Source organism: Tupaia chinensis, unplaced genomic scaffold, assembly GCF_000334495.1.
Source record: "Tupaia chinensis unplaced genomic scaffold, TupChi_1.0 Scaffold000581_1, whole genome shotgun sequence".
In the NCBI taxonomy this organism is placed as follows: Eukaryota; Metazoa; Chordata; class Mammalia; order Scandentia; family Tupaiidae; genus Tupaia; species Tupaia belangeri.
This window is the reverse complement of record NW_006160097.1, coordinates 1102277-1113011: the sequence shown is the minus strand read 5'-3', so window position 1 is coordinate 1113011 and position 10735 is coordinate 1102277. Positions and strand designations below refer to the sequence as shown.

At 35.6% G+C, this 10735-nt stretch overlaps 1 pseudogene; it reads left to right on the top strand.

Moving 5' to 3' along the window:
* The first annotated feature begins 2371 nt into the window (after positions 1-2371).
* Positions 2372-10735, top strand: part of LOC102501592 (nascent polypeptide-associated complex subunit alpha-like) — a 74386-nt pseudogene continuing 66022 nt past the window's right edge.

Genomic DNA, 10735 nt, shown 5'->3' with positions numbered 1-10735 from the left:
TTGATCTTAGGAGTCTGGGAAATAAGACCCAGGACTACTTGTCCTCACTCAGGCAGGAAATTCACCAAGTAGAAAGGCAGATTGTTTAGGAGAGAAGAGAGTACGTATTACGCTTCAGGCTTTGTTAGGCACTTTTTATATTGTGTTTCCCTAACAGATATAAAAGCTAATGTTATTATTTACGTTAATATCTATATTTCTGACTGGTGCCTTAAATTCTGTATCCATATATCCAACAGCTTTATAGGCATTTCTATTTGGTTATCTAACAAGCACCCTAAATTCAGGATATCAAAACTGACCCTGCCCGTCTCAGTTCCTCACGTACAATACAATCTATTTCTGAGTCCTGTCCATGATTACTTCTAAATGTTTCTTGAGTCTTTTAATTTCTCTGTTTCCGTTGCTAGCCTCTATTACAAATGCCCATTATTCTCAGTTGGACTGCTGTAATGCTTTTCTTGCTGGTCTCCCTGCTTTCTCATCCACATTTCTCCTTTTGAATCCATTCTCTCCACTATAGTCAGAGGGATCTTTTCGAAAGATATATCAAAGCCCTCAAGCGATGACTTAAATCATTTCGGTAGCTCCCCTTCGCCCTTACACCTAGCAGATGTGCCAAGGCTCCACCTGCTTCATCAGTCTTACCTACCTCCTCTCACACACCCTCTCTGTGCACGTTGGTTCTGGCCCTGCTCCGGGTCTGTGAAGAGAACTGCAAATTCTTTTAATTCTAGGGCCATTATCTAGTTTGCCCCTTTTCCTTTTCAGGCCTCTTTGCCCCAGTTTATCTAGTTGATTACTCCCAGGATCTTACAGGAGTTTATTCTTATAGGAATGGTATCCTAGTCTTTCCTTTAAAACTTTTTTCAGATATCACTTCCTGTAGGAGCATTCCCTAAGTGTAGATTAGAGTGGTCAAGAATCCTTAAATAATTTTCCTTTGAGGGGCCACAATGGTAATTAAACATGACTTTGTGTAATTAGCTATCTAATATTTATTTTCCTAGCTACAAAGTAAGTCCTAGGAGGACAGGGGACAGATGTTTTACAAATACTGTGTCTCCAGAGCTTTTCACAGTACTTTGTCCATGTAACTGCTAAGTGAGTAGTTGAATGAGTAAGTGGATGAGTAGATATTTTCCAGGAAAGACACTTAAGCTCAGTTGGGTAAGTGTTGGAGCATGATGTGAGTCCAAATCAAATCAACCCTAAAATCAATATTCTTTTCAGTCAAAATTATCCACTTGAAATTTTATGGTTCACATATATCTACATCTACATGCATGTGTGTGTGTGTGTGTATATATATATATATATATTTACCAATATTACAGTAGTTACGAAGTGAATTTTAAAATGCTGTTAGAAATTTTATATCAGTGTCATGGACCAAAATATTAGGGATCAATGTCACAGTAGAAGTTTTACCTATTATAGATAGTTTTCCACAGTAATTAAGTGATTTTGTAATCAGGTGGATGAATCATTGGTATGACTATAGGGTGGTCATTTTTAAAATAATAGAGCTGTCTCTTTGATTTGTCACTTGTATTTCTATCTAATATTATTTTTTAAAAAGAGGTTTGTCAAATAAATAATAAGTGGCAAAAATTAAATTAGGCTAATTATTAATTCAAATGTTTATGAGGATTAACCGAGAGCATAAATGAGTTAAGCAGTCTCACAGGGTTTTTGTGACCTTAGAGGCGATGATTGCCTCATCTGAGGGAAAAGCGCCTAATGGGTTCCACCAATGGTGACAAAGAGGGAACTCTTGATCTAGCATTGTCAGAATTTCTAAGTGTGTTTTCAAGAGAAGACCTCAACTGGATTTTTACAAGACATCTGTTTGTAACCATTGAAAAACCACTTGAAATTTTATGGTTCACATATATCTACATCTACATGCATGTGTGTGTGTGTGTGTATATATATATATATATATATTTACCAATATTACAGTAGTTACGAAGTGAATTTTAAAATGCTGTTAGAAATTTTATATCAGTGTCATGGACCAAAATATTAGGGATCAATGTCACAGTAGAAGTTTTACCTATTATAGATAGTTTTCCACAGTAATTAAGTGATTTTGTAATCAGGTGGATGAATCATTGGTATGACTATAGGGTGGTCATTTTTAAAATAATAGAGCTGTCTCTTTGATTTGTCACTTGTATTTCTATCTAATATTATTTTTTAAAAAGAGGTTTGTCAAATAAATAATAAGTGGCAAAAATTAAATTAGGCTAATTATTAATTCAAATGTTTATGAGGATTAACCGAGAGCATAAATGAGTTAAGCAGTCTCACAGGGTTTTTGTGACCTTAGAGGCGATGATTGCCTCATCTGAGGGAAAAGCGCCTAATGGGTTCCACCAATGGTGACAAAGAGGGAACTCTTGATCTAGCATTGTCAGAATTTCTAAGTGTGTTTTCAAGAGAAGACCTCAACTGGATTTTTACAAGACATCTGTTTGTAACCATTGAAAAATCATTGGATTAAAACAACAACAAGAAAAAGAACAACTAAAAACTGTATGCACCATAAAATTTGTCTGTAGGCCCATTCCACCTGCGGGTGGTATGTTTACAGCCTTTCCTGAAGGCCGTGCTCAACCAGCAACTTACAGAAGTTTATTCTTATACTACCCTTGTCTTTCTCTTAGGAACATTAATTATATATTAACTTGTGACATGTGTTCATGTAGTTTAAAATGGGGAACTTTATACCTCCAGCATTTCCCCTGTTGTCCTCTCACCTGGAGCTATAACTCTGCTGCTTTTGTGTTTTCCTCTTGATTCTTTCAATAAAAAAAATCATTCACTGACATTTGATTCAAAACACACACCACAAAATAAACAAACTCACTTTGTTATTGAGAAAGATAATTGAACATTCTTTTGTGTGCTTTAAGGATGACTTTGGAAACGCTTAATCTGGCATTCTCAATATATAGTTGAAATAGGAGCTAGGAGTACAGGGGCAAGGGGAAGCAGTTTAGCTTATTCATAGCTCCATTCACCAGTAAATGGCTATTTTTGGTCTTTTAATGGTATGCACTTCATAACAAGCGAAACAAAATTAATTTTAAATGCTTCCTGATTGTCTTCAGAAGAAAAAATTCTCAGGTATTTTTGGAATCCTGTCCTAGATTTTTATTTGGAAACTTATTGCATCTTGAATATGAAACACCATATTAAATATCATTAAATTATATATATACATTAATTAAGCAGTTGGGAAATTGGATTTCATAATGGATCATTGACTTTAAACTACAAAATTCTACCTTGGGCTAAATTAAAGAGTAATACCAGTTGTTGTTTTGACATGTTTCTAGTAAAAATTTAGTATTTTAAGGTAATCAAGATGTAGAATTTGTTAACAGCAATTAGTTTAACGTTAAAAGACTTCTGGTTATTATAGTTTGTTCTTTTGCATCTTGTTTTTTTTTTTTTTTTTTTTTTTTTTTTTCATATTTTTCTCTATTAGTTTTTTTTTCGTATGCTCGCCAGAAAGACGGAGAGAGATAGAAAGTGAGAAATCATCCCCCAGGGGGGACGGTCACGCTGCAATCCCTCCTCCTCCATTCTCTTCTCTGGACCATGGGCACGCTCATGCACCTGGTGTGTGTTCAAGCCACTGGGTCCCGGACTCAAACAGCAGTTGACTACATGGGAGTCCAGCGATGTAGCCATTATGCCATCTACTGGTCCCTGTTCTTTTGCATCTTTAAAAGCACGGACTAGCAGATGGTATAATGGTTATGTCACTGGACTCCCACCTAGTAGACAATAATTCAAGTCCTGAACCCAACAGCTTAAAATTCATGCCTGGTGTGTGCACAAGCGTGCCCAAAATCCTGAGGGGAGAGTGGAAGAGAAGGGATTGCAGTGCGGCCATACCCCTTGGGGGTGATTTCTCACTTTCTGTCTCTCTCTGTCTCTCTGGCAAGCATACATGTCTTATACCAAAAATCTTTCTGAAAAAGAAAAAAAAGCCATTGTAGAAGATTTTTTAAAAAATAATTTCTATGACAAACCTGAAAATATTAAAACAAGAGAAAATAATAACAAAGAAGTGTTACCATTAAATTTATTTTTCTCTTAATTCAGTTTAGTTATGATCAAACATGTCTGTTAGTGGGGACATGAGGAATAGGACAAGTCATGAACATTTCAGGAGCGACTCAACTATTTCTGTTGCAATGATCCAATTTTCTCTGATCTCCTGTAGCCTAAAGTTCTATATGCTGAATATGAACATAAAGAATTCTTAACAGCTGTGTTGCAGCCAGAGTTATTCAGTGGCAGCTGAATAATTCTCCACCCTATCTGTGAAGGTACATGGCTTCACCTTCAAAGTGTAGAAAGGGAATTTCACTTCATTACAATTTTATAGAAGTAATAAAACAAAAAATAATTGAAGACATTGTTCTTAACTTGCTTTCTTAAATTACTAGGATCAGAAAAGACTTGTTCAATTGTTTCAATTCTCTTTAGAGAAATTTCAACACTGTTTTAAATCCTCTGAAACACTGAAATACAATTTTTTGGATTTGAAAAGTGCAATCCTTAAAGTTTTTCTTACTTTGATAATTGAGAGTTTATGCAAATATATCTATATACTTTAATATAAGCCGAGGTAAAGATTGAGGTGATAATAGAAGGGTTTAGATAATGTGATAAGTGAGAATAGATATCCCAAACACAGTTTAAGGTCCTTTCTAAGAAATGGAGAGGCTAGCCCTATTGGCGAAATATCAAGGCTTTAGAAACATAGTCAAAACTCATGATAAATTTTGGGTCAAAAACTACAAAATGAATGAGAAATGAAAGCCTAAAAGAGCTCTTTCTAAGAAATAAAAATCTAGCCCCTCTCATTAAATGTCCATTACGATTCTCTAATACCCTAGGACAAAACCTAAAAATGTCCCAAAACCTTCAAAGCCCCATACAATTTGACCTTGTTCTGTCTCGCAGATCTCACATTCTGCCACTCCGTTCTTCTTTCTGTCCATTTCCACGTCCTAACTACCTCTGCCTCTGCCATGCCCAGCCACACTAAAGCACCTGGTAAAGCTTTAGTACCTCTGTGAACACCATGCCTTCATTCTCTGCATAGTGGCACGCTCGCCCTGGACAATACTTCATTCTTGAACACGTGAGTCATCCTTCGGGAACCTACTTTAAATATAACTGGCCCTTAGCTTTCCCGAGTAATCCAGGTCAAGTTAATGTACCACTGTGGCTTTCAGGTTCCTTTTTTTCCATAATTCTATTGTGTCACTTACCACAGTGCTTCTTCACTGGTTACACATAATTTTATTTCCCCCAATACTCTGTGAGTGTTGACTTGTGAATTTAGAAGACAGAAAAATGTATGGGCTTGTGATCTGAAAATAAGGACTAGATTTAAATGATAGGTTAATGGAAAAAATTGAATAAAGGACATAAAACCCATATTCAGAGGAAGTCCCAGGGGAAATCCTTGACCTAAAAAGATATTTTAATTCTGGTTAGAAATGGATTCCAATTCCTTGTCTTCCTAGGGCCCACTTATAGCAGCAGCCTCCCCTATGCTAGAGAATACCTATGGCTAGACTTAGTAAGGCTTACCCTTTCTACTTAATATATATCCTTCATAATGGCACAGATCCAAAACCCAGATCACTAGAGAAATCAGATTAACATTTTTAAGTAATAGAACCTGACTTACCACTTTGTTTAGGCACTAAAGACTTATTCATGTAAATCTTAAAAAAAGTGTTTTCTCAAATTTCTTATTTATCAGATATAAGTCTAACCATAAGGAATAGATTATTTATTTTGGAATAAGTTTTCTAGTTCTTCAGTAGGAGATAGTAAAAGGATATTTTGCATGAATTGATGTCGTTGTTGTGGAAAGTTCAAATTAGAGGCTTGCTATCAGAAATAATATAATTGAGAGACTCCCATCTCTGTAATAGTGTGTATTTTTCAGTCATAATCCTTTGTCTATGGAAGTAGAAGAATTTAAAGATTCCTATCAATATGGGAAGGGCATTTGTATCCTTTGCACGGACCCCTGATAGCAGTAGAGTGCAATCCTCTGGGTTGGTAGGCTTCAAAGTTTTATATTGTGTGAGCCCATTGCATGGCTCCTGCTGTTTATTTATTCATGTATAAATTATATGGCTGAACTACTTATGTATGCAATGCATACATAAAAATGGAAAGTAAAAAAGTGAAAAGTAAAACGGAAATTAAAAAGATCTTTTACAAATAACTTTTTAAAAATAGAACATATTTGATTAGAGTGGATAGAAGTCTATTACTCAAGTGGTTTTGTAACATTGGATGTTTCAGGATGATGTTTTGGCAGACAGGATCAGGGTTGCTTTGGTCTTTTTTTTTTTTTTGGAGAGGGCTCATGCACTCGCCAGACAGACAGAGAGAGACAGAGAGACAGAAAGCAAGAAATCACCCCCTCAGGGGGGATGGCCACATCGCAATCCCTTCTCCTCCATTCTCCTCTTGGGATCCTGGGCATGCATGCACATGTGCCTGGTGTGAATTATAAGCCACCGGGTCCGGGACGTGAATCGCGGTCAACTACATGGGAGTCCAGCAACATAGCCATTATGCTAACTGCTGGTTTCTGAGGGTTGGTTTGGTCTTGTACCATGACTGATGGAGAGTTTGCACTGGAAGTAAGGGTGCTAGCCTGATGCTTACTGTTCACTTGCAATTGTAGGTTTTTTATTTATTTTTTTTCACTTTTAATTTTTTTTTTTTGAGAGGTTTTTGCTCTAGGGTGCATGCACTCACCAGAAAGACAGAGAAACAGAGAGACAGAAAGCGAGAAATCACCCCTTGGGGGGATGGCCACGCGGCAACCCCTTATCCTCCATTCTCCTCTCTGGATCTTGGGCATGTACGCACACGCCCCTGGTGTGAGTTTAAGGCCCCAGGTCCGGGACTCAAACCGCGGTCGACTATATGAAAGTCCAGCGACACAGCCATTACGCCAACTACTGGTTCTGTGATTGTAGTGTTTTTAACCTGAAATTGATGGGATGAATCTTTTAATTCCATATGTCCATTTCATGATGGTTTTCTGTGTTATTCTCCATAATCAATTTATTTAATAGAGCATATGCAATTTGCTATACAATGTAAATTGTTATAACATGCTAGAACAAAATGGAAAAGGGAAGATGGTGCTACCACCCTCCCCATCCTCTCTATGGTTACCTGTGTCTAGCTCATTCAATACATGACAATACCTACCCAAGGGAAGGCACCAGTGTCAGTTGGTATCTTAATGATTAATGAACTGTAATTTTTTGATGAAACAAATATACATTAAAATACTAATATTGATTTTATCACACCCCAATAAAGTAATTCACCTGAATGTGTCTTGAGGAAAGTGTATCAATTTTGAAGACTTTACTCAGTGGTGACGGAGAATCAGATGAATAGGGTCTGTGTCCTTCATCATAATTCCTAGCAATACGTGAAGTTCTAAATGAAATAAAATGTGAATTTGTCCGAAAAGAAGGCACAGGAATAAGGGATAGATTTTTAAAAAGTTTATAGCTCTCCAAAATATGCAGAAATTTATATTTATATTTATGGGTTTCAGCCCCTACTTTTGAAAAAATGAATGATTTTTTTCTTTAATGTGCTTTTCAGAAAGTAATCACTTTGGTCACTACTGCTCACAAAGAGCAGTAAATTGTGACTTCTGCATATCTTTAGCAAGTAAAGCAAGGAGAAAAAGTTGGAGAATGCTATAGTTTTAAAATATATTTGCAAAATTTGGTTACTGTAAACTTCATGTAATTATGACTCCAAAGAAATATTTATAAAAGTTCCCTAGGGTTCAGAAAGTCAATGAATATCACTCATTTTATGAGAACAGATTTTTGTGAGACCCCCAGTGTCCCACAAGGCACCAGTCCATACTAGGTAACCTATAAATACTGCTTAAATAAAAAGAGTTGGTTGTATTAATGAAAGACCATTTTGCTTAGTAAATCCTAGAAAACCATGCCAGTCTAAGGAAGACTAATACAAGTCATTTTAGTTTAGAAAACCATGAGAGATAATTGGTTGGTCAATTATAAGAGATCCTTTTAGAATAATTGAGAAAATATAGGCTAACAGAAAAAAAATTTAAAAATTTAAACTGTAAAAGAGTAAATGGATTTTTTTTTAAGACAAACAAATGAAGATACAAACTCTGTGTTATAATTGGGAGACTCTCATCTCTGTAATAGTGTGTGTATTTTTCAGTCATCATCCTCTGTGTAGCAAATGTGACCCATTTTTATTGTGTACCCTTTTATAAGGCTGAACAAATAGAAAACACCTATGCTTTATTTTATATAGTAGATATGTGCCTGGAAAAATTCAAATGTACCACACTGTTATTTGAGCTGTTCTTTTAAAGTTCTGCCATGTTTTGTAACTCTTAACACTGAATTGTGCTGGCTGAAGTTGGATGGAAGAGATGGGGTAGAGGTGGGAACAAAAGGAACAGTGTACCTAGCTAACGGGAGTGATTTTAGGTTCTTTACCCTTGAGCCACCAGCAAGGAAACCCAATGCTTCTCAGAGGAGTGAGATGATAAATCACAGAGCTCATTTTGAAAATTACGCAATTCAAGTGTTTTTGCTAAATTATGTGCTCCTTCCTTCATTCATTTATTCATCTAGCATTAATGCACTTATTCAATCAGACATTATTGGCCAGCATTTTAGTTGTGTTTTTTTTTTAATGTTTCAGGCCCTGCATTAGACCCTGGAGAATTAGCATGATTGTGTTAGAGACTCTGACCTTGAAGGACCTATAATGTTAGTGATTGCTGCCAACCGCAATCAATTACAGAACCTTGTTCTGTTTTGTGTTGTTGCAGTGAATTTGGTCTCTTTATAATCAGGCTAATCAACTTTCTAAAAATTGGATGAGAAAGAAAATATCTTTTAAAAGTTAATTACGAAACGGTTTATTGGTAGGTAAGAGTATTTGGTCGAGCATCTGCTTAGTTGCTTTGCAGTTTTGTTTCCATAGATAGCCGCTACTGCATCAGCATCTATGGTGAGATCTTTTTCCAATGTCTTTCAAATTTAGTCTCATTTTATTTATTCAAATTATTTATTAAAATATATTATATACTGGCAGTAATACAGATGATGCCACAATGGTTTGAGGGTTTACGGTGTTCTTGTCTGTAAAATCTTTACTGGCACTATTGTGTATGTGGAAGTTCTGGTTGGTACAACATTTCCAGTCAGAGTTTCTTAATTTTTTCAGTTCTCATAAAATATAGTTTAAGTCTTTATGTATTATGTATGATTCTTTATGACATCTAATTCCCTCCCCGTCCACCCTGGGGTACAACTATAAATAGCCATAACATTTAGCCCTGGCTATTGAATAAGCAGGAGGAAAATTTAGATCCAAATGGGAGTCATTGCTTCACATTTCATGATTCTGTGTGCAATCTATGTTTTAAAATGGTTCTTTTATTATTATAAATATGCTCCTTTCTGCCTAATTGTGACATCCTCAAGAACAATTATTGCCAATTGAGTTCATGGCACTTTAAAATAAGTAACTCCTATGGTTTGAAATGAGTGAAACAGTAATTATATTGTAGATGAGATATTTAAAAAGAAAAAAAAAAAAACCTTTTTCTTTAGAGTTCAGCTTAGCTACTATCAATGGCCATGAGGGACTTATTATAAATTTATTATTAAAGCTGGTTGATAAAAATTCAGCTTGCAATTTAAAATTAAGAAAATGGAAACAAGTTCTATTTGTGTTGAAGATATTCTTGAAAGAAATCCAAAATTATTTTTAGATAAAAAAAAACTTCTAAATCATACCTTACAAATACAAATGCTTCGATACTGCTATTGTTTTGAGAAATTTTAAAATGACTTGGAAACAGATATATGAATTCTTTGCCTTTTGCACTGGTGAAACTAGTGAAACGCAAAGATCAAGTGAGAAAATATGTAAAGCACACTGATTTTGGTAAGTGTTGGTGAAATGAATGATTGCATGATAAAATTAAAAGGTAAACTTCCCTTTGTGCTGTGTGAGATTAATTAATAGTGGGAGATCAAGGAAGAGTCTAAATCAATGATAATTGCAATGACAGGCAAGACTTGGATCCAACACTTCATTAAACTTCTATTTTTATGGGGATTTCTTCATTTCCACTGGAATGAACAAGTCAGTATGCATGACTTATTCTGCAATGAACTTTGATGAATTTTTCTAAGTACATTAAAAATGAGTTGCATCCTTCCCTTAATCCTAGAAACCCCCTATACCTACACTGATAAACCTTCTGATGCACATGTAAGAAGGCAGGATAATGGGCATGAAGGACAATCATCTATATGTATATATAAAAAATATATTTTTGCTTGTCAGTAATAACTCTGAACTGCCTACAGCATTCATCGTGCCTCTTAAAAGTCAGGTATTGTATTGAATTCAAAAATTCTCTTATGCTGAGCAGGGAAAGCAAAAAAAATCAAACACTTTCTGAATTGGGCCCAAATATCCAAGGTTAATTTTCTGAGAAAGCTGCAGCGGCTAGATAAGGCCATCCCCTGCAAATTAGTTTTGCCTGCCTGGATTACAGCTAAATTTATGCAGCTTGCCTTATCCTTTCGGAAGCGCCTCTGAAGTGTCGTAATTAACTGGCACACATAAAGTGAGCACA